Here is a 13,953-nt window from a genome sequence, read left to right as displayed (position 1 = left end):
TTTGCCGGGGGTAGCCCAGAACCCCTTCCGGTGACCCGATACATACCCGGTACCCCCGGAACACTTCTGGTGTATGAATATTATCGTCCTATATATGAATCCCCACCTCTCGACCATTTAGAGACTCCTCGTCATGTCCGTGATCTCATCCGGGACTCCGAACAACATTCGGTCACCAAATCACATAACTCATATAATACAAATCGTCATCGAACGTTAAGCGTGCGGACCCTATGGGTTCGAGAACTATGTAGACATGCCCGAGACACCTCTCCGGTCAATAACCAATAGTGGAACCTAGATACTCATATTGGTTCCCACATATTCTACGAATATCTTTATCGGTCAAACCGTTATGACAACATACGTTATTCCCTTTGTCATCGGTATGTTACTTGCCCGAGATTCGATCATCGGTATCTCCATGCCTAGTTCAATCTCATTACTGGCATGTCTATTTACTCATTCTGTAATGCATCATCCCGCAACTAACTCATTAGTCACATTGCTAGCAAGGCTTATTATGATGTGCATTACCGAGAGGGCCTAGAGATACCTCTCCGATACTCGGAGTGATAAATCATAATCTCGATCTATGCCAACCCAACAAACACCTTCAAAGATACCCGTAGAGCTTCTTTATAATCACCCAGTTATGTTGTGACGTTTGATAGCACACAAGGTATTCCTCCGGTATCCGAGAATTGCATAGTCTTATAGTCAAAGGAATATGTATAAGTCATGAAGAAAGCAATAGCAATAAAACTTAACGATCATTATGCTAAGCTAATGGATGGGTCTTGGCCATCACATCATTCTCCTAATGATGTGATCCCGTTAATCAAATGACAACACATATCTATGGTTAGGAAACTTAACCATCTTTGATCAACGAGCTAGTCTAGTAGAGGCTTACTAGGGACACAGTGTTTTGTCTATGTATCCGCACATGTATCAAGTTTTCAGTTAATACAATTCTAGCATGAATAATAAACATTTATCGTGATATAAGAAAATATAGATAACAACTTTATTATTGCCTCTAGGGCATATTTCCTTCAGCGGGTGGCTACCACCTTTGGGTTCTTTGTCTTCGGCTCCGGTAGCATGGTTAACATCGACATCCGGTCCAACTTTGGTTACATCTCGACCGCGCACGGCGAAAATGGTGGAAACTTGGGTGAATGGCGGAGGCGATAAAAGCGGAGAGGGTGGGAAAGTGTGGGCTATTCGTGCAAAAAAATTGTGGAATGGTTCAAATGCTGGGCTCCACCTCGATTTTGGCTGGGTCCCGTGTGTTGGACGCCTGCGTGGCGAAGGTCCAGATGCATGAAAATCTCCCTCAACTTGGCAGCCGGTTTGTGGGATTTCAAACGCCCGAACGCGTCAACGGATCTGTGTGGCATGATGTCGGATGAAAAAAAGTCCTTCAGTCCCACAATATAAGACCTTGTGGAACGAAGGGTGTAACGTTTAAACACCACGGTCCAAACGTTTAGAAGCAGTTTGGTGATCCAGTTGGAGTTGCCTTGACGAGTGCGCCAAGCCAGAGGGGCGTGGCTATATCTCGCTTCAAGCGAATCCGATGAAAGACTCACATGAAGGGAGGCGCCAGACGTGTCGGCCTAGGTGCGTGGGCAGCCACGACCTCGCTTTCTTTTATGTTTTTTTTGTTTTTGTTTTTGCCTTCTTGTTTACTTTTGTTATATATATATATATATATATATATATATATATATATATATATATATATATATATATATATATATATATATATTGCAAAAAGTACTTTACGTCAAAAATATTTGAAAGAAATGTTAATCTTGTATTCGATTTTTTTAATCCAAGCATATGAAAAAAAATGCGGGTGGAAAAACTTGATAATGTATTTAAAAAGGTAATCCAAGGATTTGGAAAAAATAATTTAATCTTGTATTCGAAAAATGTTAATCAAACATTTGAAAGATGTTAACTGTCTATAGAAAAAGAGCTGACCATGTATTAAAAATGTTAAAAGTGTATAAAAAATGTTGAACATGTATTCAAAAAATGTTAAACTTGTATTTCAAAAATGTAATCAAGCATTTGAATAAAGTTGAATGTTTATATATAAAAAATGTAGACCATGTATTAAAAAATGTTAAATGCGTATAATAAATATGTTAATCATGTATTAAAAATGTTAATATAGTATTTTAAAAATATTAATTAAGCATTTAAAAATGTTAAAAGTGTATATAAAGAAAGTTAACGATGTGTTCAATAAATATTAATATTGTATTTTAAAATTGTTAAACATGTATTAGAAAAAGGTATTAGATATATATCAAAACTGTGTATAGAGAAACATCGAAAACCCAAGAGAAAATAGAAAATACCAATGAAAACTTTAGAAGAAACAAACAAAACGTATGAAAATGAAGAAAAAAAGCTAGTGAAAAACGAAAACGATAGAAAAAAAGAAAAAAAAACTAGTAAAAGCATAGAAGGAAATGAGGAATAATTGATGAAAAACAAAAAAAGAAAAAGAAAAGAAACCCAGAAAAACAAGTGGAAGGCAGACTCTTTTTCTTTAACTAGATCGTGACATCCAGCCGCGCCCCCAACAAGCCTCCCCAAGGCCATTTTTATCGCTGGCGCCGAAAAATCGGCCCAATTGCGCCCCCAGAAACCCAGTTTTCGCCGGTTAGGGCCGAATTTGGTGCCGGCGAACTCAGGCCAAACCTGACGTACTGGGGGCATCCGGGGGCGCTGGGGAAACAGTTTTGGCGCGAAAGTCTTGCGGGCCCACCGAGTCAGCGACCGGGCGCATTCGTCGTCCTCATCGCCTCGGTTTCCCGTGAAGACTCAATGCCAAGGCTGTCGCGCTGGTCAGCTTTCCATTAATGCCTCACGGTCACCGTGGTGAAGGCGTGGCGCCCGCCCGCTCCCGCCACGCGTCCACACGGCGGCCGCTCTCTCACCGCCCACGGACGGCTATAAAAGCTGCCCTCCCTCACCGGGGAGCGCACACTCCATCGCCACAGAACCCTCTCCCCCTCTCGACCTCTCACCACCGACACTCGTCTCCCCCCCCCCCCGACGATGACGAGCATGGCCGAGCGCTACCCAGCCAATGGTGCGGCGGCCAATGGCTTCGGCCGCTGCCACCTGCATGAGGACGAGGTGCGCCTCCTCTATGAGGCCGACTACCCGGGCGTGGTCGGACATGCGGGTGCCGGGCACCTGAAGGCTCAGCGTCGGCGGCGTCACGGTGCCTCCAGCGCCCACCGGAGCTGCTCGGTGCACCAAAATCAGGCGCATCCGGTCCTTGCTGCCGGAATTGGCGCTGAACCAGCCGAGGTACGCCCCTGACAGCAATGCATTGTGCACGGGAGTACATCGAGGCCGGCAACACGCCGCGCCTGGAGTACCCGGCGCCCCTCCTTCTCTCGTCGCCATGGTAGCTCCTAGACGCCACGTCGAATGGAGACAGCGACATGCTCATCATTGGGCTCCCTCTCCTCCGGATCGCTAGCGGTCCGCCCCGTCAAGTCAGAGCCACAGGAGATGTTGCTCAGGCGCCGCACCCGCGGCGGCGCCCTCGCCATCAACGAGGGCGGCCATGGCCCCTCTCCTCCCTCTTCCCGCCTCGTCGGGCCAAAGACCGAGCCGGGGCTTCTCCCCGTGAAGGAGCACGAGGCCATGGCCGCCACCGACGAGGCCGCCCTCAAATGGGCGCGGGAGGACTACGTCTGCGAGAGATGGCACACCAGCGCCGCGCCCTTGAGGAGATCGCCGCTTGACGCCGCGGACGCACGACAACGACGAGGAGGCGCCCGGTCCGTCCAACCCCCCACGCATCGGCGTCCTGGTCACGGGTGCAGCAGGGACGGTGGCGGCACGCAGGGCGGCGGCGGCGACGATGACGACAACGGCAGCGATGGCGACTACACCAAGTTCTGCAGGCTGCTCGGCATGTAGAAGGCGGGCAGCGGCGACGGCTTTAGTATTTAGTTGTTTTTAGTTGTAGTAGTATTTAGTTGTTTCTAATTTATGTTTTCAGTTTTTGTACAAATATCAATGAAATCGTCTAATTTGGCCGAATTTATGTTGCGTTTGACCGAATTTCGGTCAAGTTTAGTTTTCAAAAAACGGCGTCTGGAGCGGGGGCTCAAAAACCTACTGACCCCACGCTAAATTTATCTGATTTACCCCTAGACGGCGCTATGTCAAGTCCCTTAGAGGCCGAACGGTTGCTGCTTGCCCGCACGTGGCGATATGTCAAGCCCTTGGTGGGCCAAACGGCTGGAGATGCTCTTAACACAAACTGAATGATGTGGCAATGGCTAGCGGCAGTCCTGCACTAACAGTCCTACCTGTTACTCTAACTAGATGACCAGTTGTGCCAAATGGCGCAATGACCCGTTTAAAACCATGTTCGAAAATATTTGCATTTTTTCAATAACCATATATTTCAGTACAATTGGTAAGAATTTATACCCATATATAAAGGAAATTAAATGCAAATATTTTCTTAAGGTAATAACGCCACAAATTAGATCTTCGGTAGGTCAAGATAGTTGAGTCTACAATTAGGAATTCCGGGTAGCTGTAAACTTGCATTAAAAAAAGAGTAAACACAAGTGACACAATAAAATGTACTTAATACATGAACTCTAAACATTGTGTACACAAGAAGTTAATAGAAATAGTAGTCAATTACATCATATAATTTGGTTCTATACTCCTTTTGTTCATATGTATTAGTTGGCTTGGGGGGCGAATGAAGCATCAAACCAAAAATAAATAAATGAAAATCATCTTGCTTATGAGCCTGTATACCTGGAGCTACAAAAAAAAAGCCCATTTCTTCAGCAAGCCACACCCCTCGCAGCCACTGCCAAGGGAACCGCTGTTTCTGCCAAGCCTCCATGGCAATTCATCTACTGGTCCACAGCGGTAATTCCTCCCGAAGCATAAACAATAAACAAATCCAGTTATGATCTTCATAGCTCTAGCAAAAGTGTACAATCACCATTGTTCAGGCAAATGATGAGTGATTCATGAGAAGCCAAGTGCCACCTGATATAATAGAGAAAACAACTAATCTGCTTCTGCCAAGCCTCCATGGCAATTCATCTACAAAATAATACTTTGCTTTAAAAAAATGACCACTACCAATTGGAAATCTAGCATCTACAGATGAGCTATAGAGAAACCTATAAATTTTCAGAAACAATGATGTCACTGACAGCAAAAACAGCATGGAAAACCTGATCAGGTAACATGCATAGTTTTTCCTGATCTCCTAAAATGTATTCAAGTACATCCTTGCATAAAGGGCAACCCTTTGTGAAATTCTCAATAGCATATTTAATTCTCTCAGAAAGACCTGCCATGCATTTGGATAATGGATAACATAACAAATGATCAGGTCGTGAACAATAATCTCACGAGGCAAGTGACACAAGTGCACTTATGTGCATTAGGAGTAGGAGGCATCTTGAAGCACTTATCCTCAATGAGCCTTGAATACAGTGTTGGGAGAGTGAGTCTAGGGGTGCAGAAACATGTACTAAGATGCCTGCACACGCCTCACCAAGTATTATCTAAGAGACTTCTGGCAAAAAAAGCACTCCCTCCGTCTCACAATATAAGACATTTTTGCAAGCTAACATAGCTTGCAAAAACGTCCTACATTATTCGGACGGAGGGAGTATTATCTAAGAGACATGAGCTAACTGTTCCCATCAAGTATGCATCGGAGGAGGGAGAGTGGAGGCGGAGCAACACGGGAGGGTTTCCTCCTCTTGGTCAGCCAGCGTGGTACCGCTAAATCGCCAGGTTTCATAATAAGGCAGGCCTGCTCAACATCCTGCAAAAAGAAAACTGGGTTAGGCAATATTTCAAGTTATAGTGGGGAACATAAGATTCAAATGGGGACCTTCATAAAATTTGATAGCATACCGATCAAGGGATCATCCTTTAAATGGAAAGATGGATTTTGCCATCAATCATATATTGTTAGCACTCGTCTTCTCAGTTTGAGGTTTTAAAAGAGCCAAAATCATGAGAACATGAACAGAAAAAGAAACAAGATATTACCAGCACAGAACATCTAAATTTATTCCTCAAAGGCAAATAAATAACACATAGTTTCTCAAGCACAACCTCTGAAATCTAAATTTACATTTATGTAGATGTAACACCAGTGACATATTTACTACAAATAGTACATAGCAATCAATTTTTTGCTACTGAAGTGTTGGATCGTAAAATAATGAGCCTTTTCTCTGAAATTAATGGTCAGGTGGGTGTTGGATCGTAAAGTGCAGTTATATTTCACAAAAGGCTCATGTGCATATATATTTGTAGAAGTGCAGTCATATATATTCACCAAGCATATCCCCTCTTCTCAGACCAAGATGGCACAATGAGGTATCATCTGTTTCCTAATTACACCGTAACCTGAATTCTGTGTGCATACGTGCATGGGCATATCCTGATATTATATATAATAACATCTAGTTTCTATCAGTCATAATTTTCTCATGAACAAACTGCTATAAAGATTAATCCAAATCTAAACTCTAGATCCCCATGAAAAAATTAAGTCTAAACTCCAGATTATAACAGAAGCCCTTCACCATTTCATGTATGGATCACACTAATACAGATCTCACCAACGAAATCACGTACATTCATAGTCACCAGCATCAGAGCTCACCTGAGATTCAAAGGCAACACACACGAGGAAAGGAGACAACCAACACCTCCCAACACCAGCAAGCCCAAGCTGCCCAACCCCTAACAGCGATAGAATAAAGCGTAAGAAAAAGAGCTCGTTATCACACAATCATTTCTTTGAACATATCACAGGCAAGTATGATGAAGAGACCAGACAGCAAAAATACATAGCTAACAAAACCAAATAATAGTAGAGCAAAAGGGAAGGTAAAGGATCAAGGAACAAATAGAACATCAAACCAGTAGACAAGGAACAACAGAAAATCAAATTGGTTGGCCTATGTTTTTTTTATCTGTGACACTGTAAAAAAATTATACATAATTCTAAGGGGGTTTACATAACCTAAAAAAGGAATTAGGGGACGCACAAAAACAAGATACTCAGACATTGCCTTGAAAATTATTCTGCGGCACCAAATATAAGCTTTACAACTCCAGTTTCATTTTATAACGAATTCCCGGTATTGGTAAAACTATTGTAGTTTCTTTTCTGGACCATGCACGAGGTTTTAAAATGCAGATTATTTTCATGTTAATCCCAGATAAATATCAAAGTTATTGCCTATTTTTATTAAGTGTTGAGCTAATCATTTTATCTCCGTGAGTTGTTTCCGCTTAAATTTAAAAGCATCTGAATGTACAATGACAGAAATAAAACAATTAAGCACAACCAAAAGCTACAGAGGCATTCTCTGGAAGCAATTTGTTTCCTCAACACTAAACAGTCAAATAAGAGGAAGATGGAAAAAATGCAGTGATAATTATAGTAGGTATTTTATTAAACCCAATATGCCTGCTCTGTATCTGTGAACAGGAAGAAAACAAGAAGAGAAAGGCAAGAACAAATCAACGCTTGAAGAACAAAATCAATCTGTTGGAAGAAGAGGCACATCCTTACCCTAACAGAACACAGAAGCAACGACTATAGCGAGGAAAGCCATTGCTCTCTGGCAAGCAGGCAGCAAGCAAGATGGCGGGCGACGGCGTTCGACGATGGCTTGAAGAGACGGACGAAGAGGCGGACACTGGACGAAATGTCCTCACTGATATACCAAAAGGAGGCCAGGTTACCAATGAGCCCCATTTAGGCATGTACCTTTCGGAAAAAACAACAAGGAATAAAATATCAAGGACATTGAACATAAAGAATCAAGAGTGTAGTATAGAAAGTTCGAAATAAATGTCACAAACAATTGGTTCTTTCTCAATAGACAACAAGCAGAACATAATGTAGAAATAAATCTTGCTTCTCTAGACCTTTAATCAAGCTATGAAGAACGTAATGTCGAAATGATAAATGCTGAAGAAGGAAATCACCACCATCCATGTACAATATGTGACTGAGGTTAATGCCCAGCAAAATACAAAAGCTTATATGCACATATGAACATTAAAATCTATAGGTATTTCTTGGTACAGACCAGACACCAGACCTACGGAATCTATGACAAAGCATGATACAATCTATTTCTGCACATGGAAATAAACACCATAATGAGAAGGTCAAATTTATAATCATCCATTGGTTGACAAAGTATGTCGCAACATCTGGATAAGACGGACACCATGCAAATGCGGCAACAACCAATCACTGAATCTAAGCTTGTAGAAACAGTCACACATAGATTGCAGGAGTGAAAGAAGTACCTCTTAAGATTTTCAATACGATGCTCGACAGTCTCGGCCAGTCCACGGCAGGGCCTCCCTCAGCATCTCTGCACGCTTTGTTTCATTTTGTGAAAGACAACATTTTCCTATAAGGTTCTAGAATCCATACCAATACGGATAAATCATGACTGTAAAATCTTGCCGAAGTTGCTGAGAGCATCGCATAATGCATCCTCTGTAAGGTACCAAACATCATGGATATCTTTTCTTAATCTTATGTTCCTGAAGAAAGGAAGCTCAGTACTATCAAAATCCTCAAAACATCAGACCAATAAATGGGATTGAAACAAAACATAAGCAATCAAACTCTCATGCAAACCCATTGAGAGAAAATCTGTGTATATTCAGGCAAAGTAAACATTTTTTGCTGCTTAGGTGCCATTTCAAACAAATAATATTTAGAATTTATAATATAGATATATGATTCTTCAAGAGCAAATTTCACACAGGTCTATCTTCCCTGGAAGTACAGGTAAAATCAGATCACACGGACACATGGAGTTGCACAACAACTGCAACTTACATACAAAACCACTGGCACCAAAAGCATGGTCGATTTAAATCTGTAAAGTCTGTCGCACTGCAGTTTTACAACGAAAGAAATAGTAGTAACACCAGACCTATTCCCATGGAGATTAAATAGATGTAATGGAACAGTAGATTCAGAGCAAAAATATTATATTCGACTGCCAACCGTCTATTTATATATAAGAACAGTTATATTGAGAGATTTCCTGTCAGAAATGGGCCTCACCATGATGACTTTGTAGATATCCTCGGCAATCAGCGGGGACAGCAGCCCAGATCTCTCGTTGTAGTGCAGGTACATGTCCTTAATCCTGCATCCACAGCCCATAAGTTACAGTCCTAGAGAAATAACATCATGAAATGGTGCTTCTGAATTAAGGTCGAAAAGATAAATATATATAACAAAAAAGAGATATCAGATATATTGAAGCCGCCAAATGATCAAAGAGAGAGCACAACTCCGGAATTCTCAGTGCTGTAATATTAATTATTGATTTTTATTTTAATGACTTAACCAGGTACGAGCACCCGTACTTGATCAACAACATAGCTAAAACCCCTAAATATTCATAAGAATCCTAAGAAAGAACACGTACATGCTAGCATGACAGATTGGTACCGGATCCTATGTTCTATTTCAAAGAGGCGCATCATCAAGCATTTAGCATCAAGAGAGATTAAACCAAGTGCCGGGAGGCACCTGCAGAGCAAGCGGCCCTCGTGGGGCGCTACAAGCGGCGAGTAGTCCAAACTCCTAAAAAATGTTCTCACGATGATCCAAACTCCTAGAAAACAATACATAAATTGTTTGCTTTAGCATATGACCCGTTCATTCTGAAAAGAATTCAAAATTGTCATACAAATTCTTGCAATTCTTCCTACTGTACTGAGCATGTAAAATCAATTATATTAGTATATGTATTTCATTCTCTTTCTCTAGCTAGAAATCTCCAATCTGGAGTTTCAAGACACTAATCAAAGTACATTATGGAAGAAAAGAAACCCGCTGCCTCTGCACTATTCATAGCAACACTATTGTACAAACAAGCGACGACCAATGAAGGAAGCGGACGTTGACGGGGATGACAAACCCAAGTCAGGGAAGGATGACAGTCAGATAGATATCCCCTCTCTGCTGCTGCTCACATCCGTTTCATATGTATATATATGCTATGCACCCAACTCTTAACTCGAGCATTGCCCGCTGCTGAACCTGCACATGAAAAGGCTGACAAATGCTCTTATTCTTGTTCTGCCTCATGCAACATTTCCGACTAACCTACAACTCAGTGTGTAAATTATGAAAAGCAAATATGAGGAATGATGGGGGAAGAAGGTTTCAGCTAACCTGGAGAGGGACACCATGGCACCGCCAAACAAGTGAGTTATTTGTACAGCAACACGACTCGGTGTAGGAATCAACCCAAACAATATCTGCATAAGTATGGTGCACAGTGACTATGGGGAAAATGCAATCAAGACTTATGCTACATAGATTTGATGGACTGATCGAATTACCCTAAGAATTTATCTGAAAACATCCATACTTAATATGGTATGTACATTTGTAGCAAATGTTTATTGTTTTCAAACAACAAACAGATTGAGTGTTCGGCAGTCAGCACAATATAATATCCACTAAATTGGCTGGGATGTTGTCTGCTTCCTGCTAGCATGAAACTTACTTTCTCTTTGGAGAGCAGGAGGAGGACATTCTCTGGCAGTGACACAATGTCGCGGAGGCCATCGGTCACCAGCATGGACAACTTGTGGAAACCCTCGGACTCCGCAGATGATCTCACCACCCCTCTCTGCTAGTCCAGGCTAATCTCTACTCAAATAGATCACAAAACACAAAACCAAGAACTGCTTATAATAAACCAAGAGGCGGAAATCGAGAAATCCACACAAGCGGCAAGTGTAGCAAAGCCCACCATCCTCCTCCTCCCCCTCGTCCTCGTTTTTGCGACCCTGGAGGATCTGCGCTTTGCCCTCCTTGAAGAGCGGCGGCTCGAAGACGCCTAGGTACTCGTCCACCGAGGCTAGCTGTTCTTCACCTCCTGCAGCCCCTTGTCCTTGTCCGCGCCCTGCCCGCCCCAGCACAGAGAAGGAGAGGAGGAGACCCCGCCGCCGCCGGGCTTGTCCACCGCCATGGATTTCTCTCCGCTGCGGCAGGGGTTTGGGGCGGCGAGGCGGCGACAGCAGGAGCGGAGGCGGCGGCAGCGGCGACAGGAGGAGGAGGCGGGTAAGAGAAGAGGCAGGAGGGGGGAGAGTGCGGGAGCGGAGGCGGCGACATGAGGAGGAGGCGGGGAAGAGAAGAGGCAGGAGGGGGAGGAGAGTGCGCGAGCGGGCGACGGCTAGGGTTTGTCCACGGGTGGGTTGAGTTTTATATGCTGCGCGTGAAATGACTAAAATGCCCTTGACGGGGCACGGAATTTACAGGCGGTGGCACGAGCGATTTCAAGGCTACGTGGATGGCCTCGTCCTGCCTATGACTTCTTGAGCGTTTATATGTTCAATGCTTCAGGAGAGTTTTCCATCGAGCTCGCTATAAGCGAGATATAACCTTTGCGGAGCCAGAGCCCGTCGCTGTCGACGTGTACAGGCCCATCTGCCAAGGCTTGCTTTGTCCTTTCACCCTTACTGTGGATGCTTCAGTGCTGCTCTTAAAAATAACTTACGCAGCCACGCCCAGTTCAAAAGAAAAATAAAAGAAAACGCGAGCAGCCACGCGAGATGTCGCATTATTTGCGAGGGAGGGGGCACGGAAACGTTCAGCCACAATCTCGATCGAGTGCTGGACCGTGATCATACAGGGCCAAGCTCTCGCCTTCCTCCTAAACTGTATGGCCAAGATGCGTTGTGACATGTCACCTTAGTTTAGATATTTCTGTGATGGCAGTGACCAGTGTGCTACTATAGCATGACGTTTGCTTGTGCCTTTCTCAAAGCATTGCTAGCCAAACAAAAGGTATGGATGGAGTTACGCGTGGTCGATCTGCCTTGTCCACGTTGGAGGTTGGTCGCACCACACGGCATCCTACCATCAACCGGAATTCGCCATCAACTCAAACTCAGGCGTCCAAGTCGGCCAAGAGTGCCATGTCGCGCCTCGCTAAAAAAATGAGTGCCATGTCACGTAGTCATGCTCTTCCAAAAAAAGTGTCTGTATCGCACGAGTGCAAAAATGGCGACGTAATCCCCACCCTCCTCCTGAAATTGCTGTTGTCCGTTGAAATTTAACCAAATGAGGCTCCCTAAGATAATTTTGAAGGAAAACATATATCCAACAAAATGATATCCTACCTGAGAGTAGGCTCAGATTTCAGATTCTCAAAATATATTCAGGAGACATACCAACATTTTCGCACCAGGAAGCATGCGCTTGGGCATGCACCTTTGTGTTTCGAGATACAGCCCCTACATCTATAGTGAATTTATACTAATGATACATATGTTGTATACTTTTCGCAAAAGAAAAACACCAAAATTAAAAAAAATCATAAATTCAAACGTTAATTATGCAAAAACATGAGATTTGGATTGGGTGCAATAAAAAACCTCATAGCATAACACTGAAACTTTTAGAGTCTGGTGTAAATATAACCAAAACCTCGCTTCATTATCCCAATCACAACCAAATTGACACAACAACACGCTGGACCCACCGGTAAAGATGGTTGGACCCCCGGCCTTGGCATGGATCGTTGCACACATCATTCAATTAAATGTTGCAACATTTTAATTGAACCAACAAAGTCTCAAGAGCAAAACAAAATCCTAGAGGGCTAATCGTAGGCGTGGTAGCTGTAGCATTTGCAGGTCAGTAAGTAAATAATAATCATGTTTTGGTAAATATAGGATATGCAGCCCGATAACTAAATAATAACCATGTTGATAATTATAACATGTTTACTTTGATAAGTACATAATTGATCAGTTGATAACTACATGCAGTCTCCCTTCGCCGTCCCCTCTCGCATGAAGTACTACGAAGATGTAGTCGGGTTCCACCTCGAGATGCCCCGCCACCTACACTTTGCAAACATACGCTACCTCTCAGACTGCATCTCCTATACAGGACCGTAGATCCACCAGCAACACCCTCACCACCGTCGGACCGTCTTTGGGATGCTTTACTTTCTCAACATGAAGTTGAACACAAGAGAACCCCCATGAGAAAAAACCTGAAGAGTTCTCTTTACTAAATATGATAGTAAATTAGGGTCAAATTGATTAGTTTTCTGCTATTTGACAATAACTGAAGTTTGTTGAGTTGGTTATTGGGCCAACTGACTTCTATGGAGTGCTGGGTTGGAATCCTATGCAAATACATAATTTTTCACCTTCTGAGAATAAGTTTTTGGTGGATCTACGTGATAAAACTGGATTCCCATAACAATCCGCAAAGGAATCTATGAAAAAAAAAAGAAACAAAATCAGTGTGGGAACAGAGCGTGCTGGGAGTAACGCAACTTGAGAAAAGTACATGAAAGAAAACTAATGGGAATTTGAGAAACGCAACTTGAAAAAAGTACATGAAAGAAAACTAATGGGAATTTGAGAACGTGGGCAAGCGGGACGGGTGCGTGATCACAATCCAAGGACCACCAAGTAATTGTGTTATAGCCCTAGATTTGGAACACATTTGGAAGTTAACTTTGTCGTGTATTAATAAAAAAGTTATACTAAAATTGAGACACTTATTTTAGGTTGAGGGTGGAGTTAGTAATTCCTTATATGCGAAGTATTTTGAAACATAGATAGTTTATTGACTTGAAAAATACACCCCAACAAACATCATAGTTGGCTAAAAATAAGGGCAACGATAGGCGCCGGTGCGCCGGCCGAAAGTTCGGCAGGTCGCTCGGTAGCCGTACGATCTGCGCTCCTGTAACCGTCTGATTCTCCCCCAAAGTCGTCTCCTTCCTCGCGCTGAACGCGCGCCCCTCTGTGACCGGCGAGGTGCATGATTCCCGGCCTGGAGATGGACACGATGGCCATGTTCGTCGAGCTCTGCTCGAGGGA

This window comes from Triticum urartu, chromosome 5A, assembly GCF_056163025.1.
Source record: "Triticum urartu cultivar PI428250 chromosome 5A, HENAU_Tu73, whole genome shotgun sequence".
NCBI classification, from domain to species: domain Eukaryota; kingdom Viridiplantae; phylum Streptophyta; class Magnoliopsida; order Poales; family Poaceae; genus Triticum; species Triticum urartu.
The sequence above is the reverse complement of the archived record's forward strand: the minus strand, read 5'-3'. Positions refer to the sequence as shown.